This window comes from Triticum dicoccoides, chromosome 7B (assembly GCF_002162155.2).
Source record: "Triticum dicoccoides isolate Atlit2015 ecotype Zavitan chromosome 7B, WEW_v2.0, whole genome shotgun sequence".
NCBI classification, from domain to species: domain Eukaryota; kingdom Viridiplantae; phylum Streptophyta; class Magnoliopsida; order Poales; family Poaceae; genus Triticum; species Triticum dicoccoides.
Genome location: NC_041393.1, coordinates 682,552,579 through 682,567,539, shown reverse-complemented (window position 1 = coordinate 682,567,539; position 14,961 = coordinate 682,552,579). Strand labels below are relative to the sequence as shown.

The following is a 14,961-nucleotide window of genomic DNA, read 5'->3' as shown; positions in this document are numbered from 1 at the left end:
CCCCGGCAGCGCGATGGCAATGGTTCAGTCACAACCGTGGCGGTGGTGGCCTCCTCATCTTGGTTCGGGTGAGTTCCTAGTCTCCTTCCTCCCTCCATGTTCCCTGAGATGGTTTGACCGTTGAGACGTTGCTGATTGTGGTGCTGGTCGTCTGATTTAGGGTGGTCATGTTGTCTGGTGGTGGTCTTCCGGCCACCATGATCTTGTGATTGTGATGACATTGTTGTTGAAATTGGTCCCAGTGTTGGTTAGGCCCTTATGCTACAATATACACTATTTTTCGGGGTTTGGTACTTAACTATTGGATCTTGGCATGCTACGTCTACATTGTAGAAGTAGGTTGTATAAGTAGGTTAGGCCCTTTTACTGCACTTGCTCTAATGTTTGGTAATAGTCCATGTCTAATATACTTAGTACTGCGCCGAGGCCGTGCAGGGATCCTACCCTTTGAGATGTGGTAACTTGTAAGCTAGGGTTTGGCTTATGGGCTGGTCATCTGCCCATACAAGCTTTTTGTGATAGTGGTTGTGTATCAAATAAAACAATCTTTTATTTTGTTATAAACTTTGGAATAATCTCTCCTTTTGGTGTTTGCTCATCAGTTGAACAATGACCATATATTGTTTCTTCAATATTTTTTTTCTCGCGCAACTAAGCCGATCGATGAACTCTACATTACTGGAAGTCCAAACATAATCCATGATCCAATTCTAATATGTGAACAATGATATCATGACCCATTTCAGTATGATGATTGGCATCTTAAAGATAATCATGTACCTTATCAACTCCTTACATTGGCATGTGACCAATTGGAATGATAGATTTTCACCAAGTCTATCATCTTATTTAGTTCCTTTCCTTTTCATCTACTCCCTCCATTTCTAAATATAAGAATTTCTAGAGATTTTCAATATGGACTAGATACAAATATATATATATATATAGACGTAGTTTAGAGTGTAGATTCACTCGTTTTGCTTCGTATGTAGTCTCTTATTGGAATCTCTAAAAAGACTTATATTTAGGAACAGAGGGAGTAATTAACATGTGTAGTTGAAGTGAACTAGCGACCCTGTGCAGTGTTTTGCATATTGATCCCAAGCTAGTGTGCATGTTTACCTGTTCTTTGCGAACTACATGGATACTAAGTGTGACTTGCTCCTATAACCTTTTATTAACCACATTTTAGCAAACAAGGTACGGTGATTGATGTGAACCTAGCACGCATATGTGCTTATAAAATTTTGGTGATTCTTTCAATTAATCCAGCGTATGCTTTGCTTGTTGTTTTCAGTGAAGCGGCTCTACCTTGATTCAATGCTGGAATCTATGCACGCCCCAGCATGTGTTAACGGGCCGTGGCCCTCACATCTCGGTGTGGCATGGTGGGGCTGTGACTGAACCGTCACCACATTGCACTTTTCAGTGTTGGTGCCGATGTCGGCAGGAGGGTGGTGGCAGCTTCCTAACGTCATGTTCGGCTACTATGGCTCGGTCGACTACCTCCTCCTTGGCCACTACTCAGCTTCCCCCAGCACGATGATAGTGGTCCGATCACAACCATGGTGGCGGTGGCCACCTTATCCTTGATTCTGGTGAGTTACTCGTCTCCTCCATCTCTCCATCTGCCTTGATATGGTCTGGCCATCGAGATGTGGCCGATTGTTTTGCCGGTCACCGAACCAATGATTTTTGGTTCGACAAGTGGTCAGGCTGTCTGTGGTGGTGATCTTCCAGCACCATGATCTTGTGTTTGATATGATCTTGCCGTTGAGTGTGGTCCATGTGCTATTTGTAGGAGTTTGATTCTTATTTAGGATCTTGGCATGCTACTCTCTAGGGTGTAGAGCTTGATATGAAAGGAACACTTCTGTTTACTGCACTTGATCTTCTGCGTGGATCCCTATGCCAGTTTTTTTACTTTTGCATGATTATGTAGGATTCTGTTCTGCTTATCTGGCCGTATTAGAGATTAAACTAGAGCGTTTTAGCAACTGAATGACTGTTATAAAGTGGTGTTTGTAATATATACAGCTAAGTAATGTAGAATGTTCCAACATATCTGTTGGCTAACTCCGAATGGATCGTATTTTTTATCTCTTGGTTATTAGTAAATATATATATTTTTTGGTTTTTGCACAATGCTAACCATGGGCTTGTCGGATGGATCTCGGTCTCTTGTGATGAAGGAAAGCCCCAAGGTTGTGCTAGATCTACACCGTCGTTCAGTGCTGCAGGCCATGACACTACACATGGATGAGTGGCCTGTGTCAGAGTAATGGATACACTCGTAACTTTTTTCCTGACCTTGTTCCTTGTTTTGGATCTCTTTTGGTTGATGGCAGCAATTAGAATCTTATCCACGCTTCTGATTAACTCATGAAGTACAGGGACAAAACATGGTTGATTTTCTTATATGATTTCCTTATTCCTTATCTTCGTCCCCTGTTTTGTTCTTCCTATTATGTTGTTCAGTTGGTGCCTTTGCTCTAGTTTCTTACATGGCGGTGATGCTAAACACTTTCAGCAAGCATGCCAGTTATACTTCTGATAATTCATGACTGAAAAACCTATTATATAGATCTGAGCCATGACCTAGCAACATCAAACTTGTTTAGTTTTTGATTCTATGCTATGTTCTCTCTCCCCAGACATCAACCATGTGAAGAACCGACGATGCAGATGACCTCGGGATCCTGTTTACGGGATGAACCTACCTAGAGGCGCTGCATCTACAAGACATCGACGGGCAAGTCTGAGGTTCTTCTTGAGCACATGAATCTTTTATTGTCTTGTTTTTTATCTCTATTTTCAGTCACTATAAGTTTGTAGTGATGGTTGTCGAGTTTAACTATCCTCTTACAAGTTCCTCTAATTTGCGGAAGAGGCTGAAAATCTCGGGAGACCATGTGTGGTCATCAGCTTCATCTCTTGTTCCTACGAGATGGGAGTTAAATAATGACACACGATTCCACCATGCCCAATGCATCCTTCAAAATCTATTAGCAAGAATTGAGAAACAAACAATTCCCAACTTAACTTAAAATGTGATAATATTTCCCGAAAAACAAAATAAACCACGTTCCAATGGCTTCAAGTTTTAGTAACCAATATCTAATAGCGGATATGAATCATGTAACATTGATGAAATTCAGAAGCGCAAGTCTTTCTTTCGTGCTATTGTTATGCATGTTTTCGCCATCGATGTCCAACTAGAATTTTCTACATCTAGATTTGTTAGTGAACCGTTGAACTGCAAATATTCGTGTAATCATGTTTTGTACTAGTGAAGGCAGTGACGAGTTGCAAAGAATGTTGTCGATGTCGCCGGTAGCATAGTATTTGGTGTTGGTAGTATCAGCCAGCATTTGGCATCATTCTTAGAATTTCTAGTGTCTTATTGGATCCAGTCACTATATAAAACATGTAGTTTGTGAAGCTGCTTTGGTTTCTGTGTATATATGCACTGCAGTTTGCTCTACAGGAGGACTAGAGAGAAAGAGGATGTTTGGAAATCTCAGGACAAGGCCCTGTTTATTTTTCGGTCAGTTTTTATCAAGTGGGGGCCAATGTTGGTCTCGTGTCGGAGAGACACACTCAGGGATGTAAGCTTTGGAGTGTATTGTGTGCTTTCACTTACTCATTGTAGGTCCATGTCAAGTAGATTGGCTGAATCCTCCTTTCCTATTCCGAATGTTAGCTCGTTCAATCATTGGATATATAACTTGTATTGGTTGTATGGGGTTTTGTCTCAAAGCTAAAAGTCTCATCCTAGCTTAATTAACTGGAATATAAAAAGTGTTTAGTTCGTGTTTAAATTTGTCCGTGTTTCACTCTCATAGGCGAACCATTTGTGGTTTTGTGCTTGGGATGTATTCATCTCTCAGGTTAGGAAGTTATGAGGAGCCCATCCATAAACAAGAGGAAGTCCAGAATATGATAACTCTGAAAAAGAAAAAACTGTTTATTTTGTTAATTAACTCTTGCTCTCTTGGTTGATGCATACACATTGGCTAACTAGTACTGATAGTTATTCAGCTATTAGAGAAAGATCATACAGTACTTTTACTCCTTCCATTGGCATGTAAGCAACATGAATATTAGGTTTTCACTAAGTATATATATCATCTAATTGTAATTTGCCAAAGAGCATATTTAATTCTCATTTTCCATATAATTAGCATTTTTAGTTGTAGCCAACTAGCGACCCATTTCAGTGCTTTGCACGTTGGTGCCGAGCTAGTATGCATGTATATTTATTCTTTGCAAACATGGATACTATCTTGGTACGGATGCCAACATAGCATGCATGTGTGCTTACACTCTTTTGGTGATTCATGTCAACTTAATGCAGATTATTTTGCTTGTTTTCAGTGAAGCGGCTCTATCTAGATTCAACGCATGAATCTGCCTGCACCCCAGCATGCGCCGATGAGCCGTTGCCCCACACCTCGTAGTGGTGTGGGGTGGTGGTAACCGTATGGCAACATCAGTGTCGTAACCTCTATGTGAGGCAACTACGACTCGGTAGACTACCTCCTCCATGCCCACTACCACGTCTCCCACTGCAGTGCGATGGCAATGTTTCGATCACAACCGTGGCGGTGGTGGCTGCCTCGTCTTGGTTCAGGTGAGTTACTGGTATCCCTATGTCCTGTGCCATGAGATGGTCCAGCCATTGAGCCGTGGCTGATTGTGTTAGCGGCCATCGAGCCAATGATTTAGGGTTTGGGTAGTGATGATAGCATCATTGAAATTGGTCCCAGTGCTGGTTAGGCCCTGGTCCCAGTGCTGGTTTGGCCTTGGTGCTAGAATATAAGCTATTTGTTGGTGTTTGGTACTTATTCCCTCCGTCTGAAAAAGCTTGCCCCTCAAATGGATGTATCTAGCACTAAGTTAGTGCTAGATACATCCAATTGACGGACAAGCTTGGGACAAACTTTCTCGGACGGAGGAAGTAATTAGGATCTTGGCATGCTACTGTCCATGGTGTAGAATTTGATACGAAAGGAACAAATCCTTTTACAACACTTGCTCTAATGTTTGGTAATTGGCCATGTCTAATATATTTAGTATCATGCTGAGGCTGTGCTGGGATCCTACCCTTCGAGCCGTGATAGTTTTTAGGGTGGGGTTTGGCTAGTGGGATGGTCATCTGGCTATACGTGTTTTTTTAAAGATATTGGTTGTATCAAATAAAATTCTGTCTTTTATTTTGTTATATAAACTGTGCAATAATCTCCCCCTGTGCTGTTTGCTCATCAGTTGAACATAAAATGCCCTTTTATTGTTTTATTCATAAAATTTTCTTGCGGAACTAAGCCGAAACAACGATATCAGGATGCACTGTAGTATGATTGGCACATCTTAAAGATAAAAATGTACCTTATCTACTCCTTCCATTGAGATGTAACCAACATGAATAATAAATTTTCTCAGAGTCTATCATCTGATTGCAACTTGCCAAAAATCAGTAAACTACCAACCCAGTGAAGTGCTTTTCATCAACATGCAAAGCTAGTGTGCATGATTATCCGTTCTTTGCAAACTACATGGATACTATGCTTGACGTGTTCCTGTAAATTTTTACTAATCACATTTTAGCAAACTAGGTACAACGATTGATGCAAACCTAGCATGCATATGTGCCTACACAGTTTTGGTGATTCTATTAATTAATTCAGCGCATGCTTTGCTTGTTATTTTTAGTGAAGTGGCTCTATCTAGATTCAATGCTGGAATGCCTACACGCCCCAGCATGTGCCAATGAGCTGTGGCTCTTGCACCTCGGTGTGAGATGGTGGGGTGGTGACTGAACTGTCACCGCCGTGCACTTTCGGTGTTCGCATCGATGCCGGCAGGATGGCGGTGGTAGGGCCCTAACATCCATGTACAGCTCGACGGACTACCTTCTCCTTGGCCACTACCTTGGTTTCGCCCGCAGCCATTGGCACTGGTGCGGCCACAACTGTGGCGGTGGTGGCTGCCTCGTCCTCTGTTCTGGTGAGTTCCTTGTCTTCCTCTCTCCATCTGACCATCAAGCTGTGGCCGATTGTTTGCCGGCCATCGAGCCAATAATCTTTGATTTGGTATGTGGTCATGATGCCTATGGTGGTCTTCGGTCCACCATGATCTTGTGATTGTGATGATTTTGTCGTCAAGATTGGCCCCTCTGCTGTTTGTTGGAGTTTGCTCATCAGTTGAACAATGACCATATTTTGTTTCTTCAATATTTTTTTCTCGCGCAACTAAGCCGTTCGATGAACTCTACATTACTGGAAGTCCAACATAGTCCATGCATTCTAATATGCGAACAATGTTATCAGGACCCATTTTAGTATGATTGGCATCTTAAAGATAAACCTGTACCTTATCTACTCCTTCCATTGGCATGTAACCGATTGGAATGACAGATGCTCACCAAGTCTATCATCTTATTTAGTACCTTTCCTTTTCATCTAATGAACATGTGTAGTTGAAGTGAACTAGCGACCCCGCGCAGTGTTTTGCATGTTGATCCCAAGCTAGTGTGCATGTTTACTCGTTCTTTGTGAACTACATGGATACTAAGTGTGACTTGTTCCTATAACTTTTTATTAACCACATTTTAGCAAACTAGGTACAATGATTGGTGTGAACCTAACAATGCATATGTGCTTACAAAGCTTTGGTGATTCTTTCAATTAATCCAGTGCATGCTTTGCTTGTTGTTTTCAGTGAAGCGGCTCTACCTTGATTCAATGCTGGAATTTATGCGCGCCCAACATGTGGCAACGAGCTGGGACCCTCACGTCTAAGTGTAGCATGTTTGGTTGTCACCGAACTGTCACCACTATGCGCTTTCAGTGTTGGCACCAATGTTGGCAGGAGGGCGGTGGTAGCTTGCTAACGTCCATATTCGGTTACTATAGCTCGGTGGATTACCTCCTCCTTGGCCACTACCTCAGCTTCCCCCAGCATGATGATAGTGGCCAGGTCACAACCATGGCGGTGGTGGCTTCCTTGTCCTTGGTTATTGTGAGTTCCTCGTCTCTTCCATCTCTCCATGTGCCCTGATATGGTCTGGCCACCGAGCTGTGACCAATTGTTTTGTCGGCCACCGAACCAATGATTTTTAGTTCGGCGTGTGGTAATGTTGTCTCTGGTGGTGGTGGTCTTCCGGCCACCATGATCTTGACGTTGAGTTTGCTCCCTATGCTATTTTTTGGAGTTTGATTCTTATTTAGGATCTTGGCATGCTACTCTCTAGGGTGCATAGCTTGATATGAAAGGAACACTTCTTTACTGCACTTGATCTTCTGCGTGGATCTTTATGCCTGTTTTATTACATCTGCATGATTATGTAGTTCTGTTAAACTTATCTAGCTGCATTAGAGATTAAACTAAGAACTTTTTAGTAACTGAATAGCTGGTATATAGTGGTGTTTGTAATATATACAATGAAGTAACTTAGAATGTTCCAACATATCTGTTGGCTAACCCTGAATGTATCGTCTTTTTTGTCTCTTGGTGATTAGTAAATATCTATTTATTTGGGTTTTTGCACAATGCTAACCCCGGGTTTGTCGGATAGACTTCAGTCCCTTGTGATGAACGAAAGCCCCAAGGCTGTGCTAGATGTACACAGCCGTTCAATGTTGCGAGTGTGACACTACGCGTGGATGAGTGGCCTGTGTCAAAGTAATGGATACAGTCATAACTTGTGTCCTATCCTTGTTCTTTGTTTTGAATCTCTTTTGGTTGATGAAAGCAATTAGAATCTTATCCGCGCTTATGATTAACTCATGAAGTACAAGGATAACATGGTATCTTGATCCCATGTTTTTGTTCTTTATATTCAGTTATTTAGTTGGTGTCTGTGCTCTGGCTTGTGACATGGCGGTGATGATAAAAACTTTCAGCAAACATGTCAGTTCTACTTATGATAATTCATGACTGAAAACCTGTTATATAGATCTGAGCCATGACCTAAGTATGTCATTATTATCATCAAACTTGTTTAGTTTTTGATTCTGTGGTATGTTCTTTCTCACCAGACTTCACCCTTGTGAAGAACCGATGATGCAGATGGCTTGGGGATCCTATTTACAGGATGAACCTAACTGGAGGTGCTGGATCCACATGACATTGACAGGAAAGTCTGAGGTTCTTCTTCAGCACATGAATCTTTTAGTGTCTTGCTTTGTTTTTTAGTCGCTATAAGTTTGCAGTGATGGTTGCCAAGTTTAACTATCCTCTTGCAAGTTCCTCTGATTCGCGGAAGAGGCTGAAAATCTCAGGAGACCATGTATTGTCACCAGCTTCATCTTTTGTTCCTACGAGATGGGAGTTAAATAACGACACAAGATTCCACCATGCCCAATGCATCCTTCTCAATCTGTTAGCAAGAATTGGGAAATAAACAATTCCCAATTTAGCTTAAAATGTGATAATATTTCCCGAAAAACAAAATAAACCAGTTTCCCAAGGCTTCCAGTTTTAGTAACCAATATCTAATAGACAATATGAATCGTGTAACATTTGGATGAAATTCAAAAGTGCAAGTCTGTCTTTCCTGCTATTGTTATGCTTATTGCGGCCATCGACGTCCAACTGAAATCAACACCAGTTGGACTCATCACTCCAAACTTTTCCACATCTAGATGTGTCAGTAAACCATTGAACTACAAATTTTCGTGTAATCATGTTTCGTAATGGTGAAGGTAGTGGCGATTTGCTAAGCATGTTGTTGTCGTCGTAGGTAGCATACTACTTGGTGCTGGTAGTATCGGTCAACATTTGGCGTCATCTCTGAGAATTTGTAGCGTCTTATTGGATCGAGTCACTATATAAAACATTTAGTTCGTGAAGTGGCTTTGGTTTCTGAGTATATATGCATTGCATTTTCCTCTTCAGCAGGACTGGAGAGAAGGAGGTTTGGAAATCTCGGTAAAAGGCCCTCTATATTTTCCGGTCACTTTTCATCCAGACACTCAGGGATCTAAGCTTTGGAGTGTGCTTTCACTTAATATGTGTAGGTCCATGACAAGTAGATTGGCTGAATCCAACTCCCCTATTCTGAATGTTAGCTCGTTCAGTCATTGAATATATAACTTGTATTGGTTGTATGGGGTTTTGTCCCGAAACTAGAGTCGCATCCTAGCTTAATTACCTAGAAATGCAAAATGTTTAGTTCGTGTTTAAATTTCTCCTTGTTTCACTCTCGTAGGCGAATCATTTGTGGTTTTGTGCTTGGGATGTATTCATCTCTCTGGTTAGGAAGTTATCAGGAGCCCATCCATAAACTTGAGGAAGTCCAAAGTATGATAACTCTGAAAAAGAAAAAAAAAATCTTCATTTTGTTACAGTAACTCTTGTACTCTCTATGGATGCATACACATTGTCTAACTAGTATTGCTTGTTATTCAGGTATTAGAGAAAGATCGTACTGTGCTTTTATTCCTTCCATTGGCATGTAAGCAACATGAATATTAGATTTTCACTAAGTTTATCATCTGATTGTAATTTGCCAAAGAGCATACTTAATTCTTCCATTTTCCATGTAATTAGCATTTGTAGTTGTAGCGAACTAGTGACCCATTCCAGTGCTTTGCATGTTGATGCCAAGCTAGTATGCATGTATATCTATTCTTTGCAAACAACATGGATACTATCTTGGTATGGTGATAGATGCCAACCTACCATGCATGTGTGCTTTCACTCTTTTGGTGATTCCTGTCAACTTAATGTAGCTTGCTTTGCTTGTTTTCAGTGAAGCGGCTCTATCTAGATTCAAAGCATGAATCTGTCCACACCCTAGCATGCGTCGATGAGCCATGACACCCACACCTTGTAGTTGCTTGGTGTGGTGATGACCGAACCCACACCTTGTAGTGGCTTGGTGTGGTGATGACCGAACGTCACTTGCGGGATGGCAATGGCAGTGTCCTAACCTCCATGTCAGGCAACTACGGCTCGGCAGACTACCGCCTCCTTGACCACTACCACGTCTCCCCCTGTAGTTGCGGTGGTGGCCGCCTTGTCTTGGTTCTGGTGAGTTCCTTGTCTCCCCGTGCCTTGAGATGGTCCGGCCATTGACCCGTGGCTGATTGTGTTGCCGGCCATCGAGCCAATGATTTAGGGTTTGTTTAGTGATGATAGGTTGTTGAAATTGGTCTCAGTGTTGGGTGCTAGAATATAATCTATTTGTTGGGGTTTGGTACTTAATTAGGATCTTGCTACTGTCCAGGGTGTAGAATTTGATAAAAAAGGAACAAATATTTTTACCACACTTGCTCTAATGTTTGGTAATGGGCCATATCTAATATATTGATTATCATGCTTAGGCCCTGGTGGGATCCTACCATTCGAGCCGTGATAATTTTAGGGTGGGGTTTGGCTAGTTGGGTGGTCATCTGGTCATAATCTTTTTTTTATGATAGTTGTTGTATCAAATAGAAGATTGTCTTTTATTTTGTTATATATAAACTATGTAGTAATCTCCCTTTGTGTTGCTTGCTCATCATCAATTGAACCATGCCCTTTTATCATTTATACATAACTTTTTCTTGCGAAGCTAAGTTGTTTGATGATCTACATTTCTAGAAGTACACACATAGTCAAACCATCTAACTGTAAGCTGCCAACAATGATATCAGAAAGCGTTTTAGTATGATTGGCACTTTAAAGATAAACTTGTACTTTATCTACTCCTTCCATTGGCATGTAACCAACAGGAATAATAGATTTTCACTAAGTCTATCATCTGACTATAACTTGCCAAAGAGCAGTAAGCTAGCTACCCGGTGCAGTGATTTGCATCAACATGCAAAAACTATTGTGCATGATTATCTGTTTACATGGATACTATGCATGACTTGTTCCTATAACTTTCTACTAACCACATTTTAGCAAACTAGGTACAGTGATTGATGCAAACCTAGCATGCATATGTGCTTACACATTTTTGGCGATTCTTTTAGTTAATTCAACATATGCTTTGCTTATTGTTTTCAGTAAGTGGCTCTATTTAGAGTCAATGTTGTAATCCCTGCCTGCCCCAGCTTGTGCCAACAAATTGTGGCCCTCACACCTTGATGTGGCATGCTGGGTGGTGACCGAACTGTCACCACCATGCACTTCTTGCGTTGGCACATGGTGTGGCTACAACCGTGGTGGTGGTGGTCGCCTTGTCCTTTGTTCTGGTGAGTTCCTGGTCTTCCATTTCTCCCTCTGCCCTGAGATTGTTTTCCAGACATCGAGCAAATGATCTTTGGTTTGGCATGTGGTCATGCTAGCTGTGATGGTCTCCCTCTATTCCTAAATATTTGTCTCTCTAGAGATTTCAACAAGATACTACATATAGAGCAAAATGAGTGAATCTACACTCTAAAATATGTCTATATACATTCGTATGTGGTAGTCCATTTGAAATCTCTAAAAAGACAAATATTTAGGAATAGAGGGAGTATTTAGGATCTTGGCATGCTATTTACTGCACTTGCTCTCGATATGAAAGGGTCGTCTTTTTCTTCTTTTGCTGATTAGTAAATCTCTGTTATGTTTCATTTCTGCACAATGCTAACCCCGGGCTTGTCGGACGGATCTCGGTACCTTGTGATGAAGGAAACCCCCAATGTTGTGTAGATCTACACTGCCGTTCAGTGTTGCAGTTCGCGACACTACGCGTGGATGTGTGACATGTGTCAGAGTAATGGATACATACATAACTTGTTTCCTATCCCCGCTCTTTGTTTTGGATCTTGTTTGATTGACACAGTGATTAGAATCTTACACACACTTCTGATAAACTAATGAGATACAAGGGAGCCATTGCAAATATCGAATTCCTCAATCCTTATCTTGGTCTCCTGTTTTGTTCTTCTTATTTTGTTGTTCAGTTGGTGCCTGTGCTCTAGTTTCTAACATGATGGTGATGGTAAACACTTTCAGCAAACATGCCAGTTCTGCTTCTGACAATTCATGACTGAAAAACCTGCTATATAGACCCGAGCCATGATCTAGCATGGAATCATTATTATCAACCTTGTTTAGTTTTTTTATTTTGTGTTATCTTTTTTCTCGCCACCCTTCAACCATGTGAATGTACGACCCAACATTTGGAGGTGCAAATGGCTCAGGGATCCTGTTCACAGGATGAACTTACCCGGAGGTGCTGTATTCACATGACATTGGGCAGGCCTGAGGTTCTTCATGAGCATATGAATATTTTGCTCTCTTCTTTGTTTTTGTCTCTGTCTTTAAGTCGCTATAAGTTTGTAGTGATGGTTACCCATTTTAACTATCCTCTTCAAGTTCCTCTAATTTACGAAAGTGGCTGAAATGTCGATGATATCCTTTCGATTTTACATATTTTTCTTGCCATGTTGCAGATTACATATATTTTCTACTATGGTCCAGATTACAGTTCTTTTTATTATGTGTTGCATCCTCTCCTCTTTGGTTCAAATGTTGTATTGTCAGTGTCAAAAACAATTTGTGCACTACAGATGGTGTACTTGTATTGTAAAAAGTGGTACTAAGAGCTCCTGTGAGCTTTCCTCAGTCCTATGATAATTGCTTTTGGAACTAGTTCTGTACTCGTGTAGTCTATTTTGTTTCGATTGCACCCGTGTCAGCGTGAAGTTTGCGTGATGTTGATCTGGCTGTTGTAGTATTTTGGTTGCAAGGTATGCCACCAGTTTGTTAAGATGGTGCTTATTGTCGTTGCGAACTTATGTAGAATGGATGTTCATGTTTGTTTTCTCTACTCTTTTTTGTTCTTCCTATTATGTTGTTTAATTTGTGTCCGTGCTCTGGTCTGTGACATGACGGTGATGATAAACCCTTTTAGCAAACATGCCAGTTTTGCTTCTAAGAATTCAAGACTGGAAAACATGTTATAGATCTGAGCCATGAATACATGATCGTTATCATCAACCTTTTTTTAGCTTTTAATTTTCGTAATGTTCTTTCTCGCCAAACTTCTACCATGTGAAGATAAGATTATGCGTTGCCTGACAACATTTGGAGGTGCGCAGATGGATCCATGATCCTATTTACAGGATCAACCTACATAGAGGCGTTGTATCCACATGACATTGATGGGCAAGTTTGAGTTTCTTCACGAGCACATGAATCTTTTGTTGTCTTTTTTGTATTTGATCTCTGTTTTTCAATCGCCACAAGTTTGTAGTGATGGTTGTTGGGTTCAACTATCCTGTCGCAAGTTCCTCTGATTTGCGGCAGACTAAAAATCATGTTCTTGCCATCAGCTCTGTCTCATGTTCCTACGAGTTGGGAGTTGAATAACGACACGAGTTTACACCATGCCAGGGTATTAACTTCTGCATGATCATGTAATATTCTATTCTGCTTATCTTTTAATTAGAGATTTAAGAAATTGGTAGAGAAGTGGTGATTGTAATATAGGGAAGCAAGTTAGAATGCATTGAGTTCATTTTTTAGCACTATCTACAGTTTGAGGCATGCACTTGTTTTCTAATTTGCCAAGAGAGACATGGTTAGTTAAGAACTTAATTTAGGGTCAAAATATGTTACTACTTTGCACTTTGGTCTGTACTTCATAGTTGAGTGATGGCATCCTTATTTTTATGCTTCATTGGAATGATTTCTCAAAGGCTAGAGCTTGTTTGACATGGTGCGAATTGGGAAATAAATTTAATTTGGTTTGAGTTGTTGATTGTTTATGTAGAGGGGAGATTTAAATGCACATGTTATTAGATAATCTGGTGCTACTGTATGACAGAACATGTGTGCATTGTGTATTGAGGTGCTTTTGGGCAATGTTATTTTTTTTAACTGGAGAGAATAATTTTGGCTTTGTAGGACTGGAGAGAATAATTTTCTCTTCTTTGATCTTTGCTTTGTAGTACTGTACTATAGATTGTTTACCTTTTGGATTGGAAAAGTTATTATTAAGAGATCTTGTAATCTTTCCTGCATTCCGCTGATACATTGCGTTTGGAAAAAACTAATTTTGCCCTGCACTCTCTAATCCTTTTTGTTTTCCTCGGACCTGGAGCTCATTTGTGTGAGTGTGCAGTTTGCTTGATGGTGATCTGGCTGTGGTATTACTTTGGTGGCAAGCTATGCACCGGTTTATCAAGATTATGCTTATTACTTTCACAAACTTCTGTAGAATGGATGTGCATGTTGATATTCTCTCCTTTTTCCTTTTCTTTTTGAGCCAATTTGTGGAGCAAAGCTTCTTGTTGTAGCAGGTAGAATGTGTGATGTTTGAAATTGTTATTGACTTCATGCATGTGTTGTGTTTCAGAAGCACACGGCAGTGACAACGGTGACAATGATTGGACAATGGTGGCTGTGTTGTTAACCTACATGTCTGGCTAGTACGGCTCGATGGACTACCTCCTCCTCGGTCTCTTTCTTGGTTCTAGTGAGTCCCTAGTCTCCTCCCTCTTCCGTGGTGCCCTAAGATGGTCCGGCCATCAAGCCATGGCCAGATGTGGTTCCGGACATCGAGCCATGGCTAGATGTGCCTTGGTTGTGTGGTCATGTTGTTTGGTGGTGGTCTTCCGGCCACCACAATCATTTGATTGTGATGATCTCATTGTTCACATTGCTCCCTGTGCTGGAATGCTGGTTAGGCCCTTGCACTACTACTGTACATGCTATTTGTTGGTTTTTGATAGTTATTTATGATTGTAGCATGTCACCGTCTAGGGGTAGAATTTGATATAAAAGGAACATATCTTTTTTTTACTTCACCTATTGTAGGGTTTGGTAATGGTTAGTGTCTAATTTGAGAGGATCAAAATGCTAGGTATTTTACTTGTTAATGGCTATCAAATCAAATAGAATGCTGGTAGGATGTTTTCATGATTGCCAAATGCTTAAAATCAGGAAAATGATTGTCGATTATATCGTTTGGATTTTTACATATATTTCTTTATATGTTGTAGATTACATACATTCAATGCCATGGTCCAGATTACA

At 40.8% G+C, this 14,961-nt stretch overlaps 1 long non-coding RNA gene, 11 other non-coding genes and 2 pseudogenes across 12 annotated transcripts; all 14 read left to right on the top strand.

Moving 5' to 3' along the window:
- On the top strand, positions 1-9,349 carry LOC119336066. Its single transcript, XR_005162189.1, has 7 exons — positions 1-68; positions 1,298-1,598; positions 2,655-3,608; positions 4,378-4,633; positions 5,713-6,006; positions 6,721-7,020; positions 8,040-9,349. It is a non-coding gene; the product is annotated as an uncharacterized LOC119336066 (long non-coding RNA).
- LOC119342512 lies at positions 2,138-2,293 on the top strand. Its single transcript, XR_005165635.1, has one exon. It is a non-coding gene; the product is annotated as a small nucleolar RNA snoR134 (small nucleolar RNA).
- Positions 2,343-2,429, top strand: LOC119342510. The gene has a single exon (XR_005165633.1). It is a non-coding gene; the product is annotated as a small nucleolar RNA U36a (small nucleolar RNA).
- LOC119342356 lies at positions 2,503-2,597 on the top strand. The gene has a single exon (XR_005165556.1). It is a non-coding gene; the product is annotated as a small nucleolar RNA Z223 (small nucleolar RNA).
- Positions 2,657-2,765, top strand: LOC119342386 (annotated as a pseudogene).
- LOC119342490 lies at positions 2,870-2,975 on the top strand. Its single transcript, XR_005165615.1, has one exon. It is a non-coding gene; the product is annotated as a small nucleolar RNA snoR97 (small nucleolar RNA).
- On the top strand, positions 7,544-7,698 carry LOC119342514. The gene has a single exon (XR_005165637.1). It is a non-coding gene; the product is annotated as a small nucleolar RNA snoR134 (small nucleolar RNA).
- Positions 7,877-7,970, top strand: LOC119342355. Its single transcript, XR_005165555.1, has one exon. It is a non-coding gene; the product is annotated as a small nucleolar RNA Z223 (small nucleolar RNA).
- Positions 8,045-8,150, top strand: LOC119342387 (annotated as a pseudogene).
- Positions 8,248-8,353, top strand: LOC119342492. Its single transcript, XR_005165617.1, has one exon. It is a non-coding gene; the product is annotated as a small nucleolar RNA snoR97 (small nucleolar RNA).
- Positions 9,350-11,552: 2,203 nt separating the features above from the next.
- Positions 11,553-11,707, top strand: LOC119342516. The gene has a single exon (XR_005165639.1). It is a non-coding gene; the product is annotated as a small nucleolar RNA snoR134 (small nucleolar RNA).
- Positions 11,708-11,906: 199 nt separating this feature from the next.
- On the top strand, positions 11,907-12,001 carry LOC119342362. Its single transcript, XR_005165561.1, has one exon. It is a non-coding gene; the product is annotated as a small nucleolar RNA Z223 (small nucleolar RNA).
- Positions 12,002-12,076: 75 nt separating this feature from the next.
- On the top strand, positions 12,077-12,190 carry LOC119342384. Its single transcript, XR_005165579.1, has one exon. It is a non-coding gene; the product is annotated as a small nucleolar RNA Z278 (small nucleolar RNA).
- A 617-nt stretch (positions 12,191-12,807) lies between these two features.
- On the top strand, positions 12,808-12,900 carry LOC119342365. Its single transcript, XR_005165565.1, has one exon. It is a non-coding gene; the product is annotated as a small nucleolar RNA Z223 (small nucleolar RNA).
- The last annotated feature ends 2,061 nt before the right edge of the window (positions 12,901-14,961 follow it).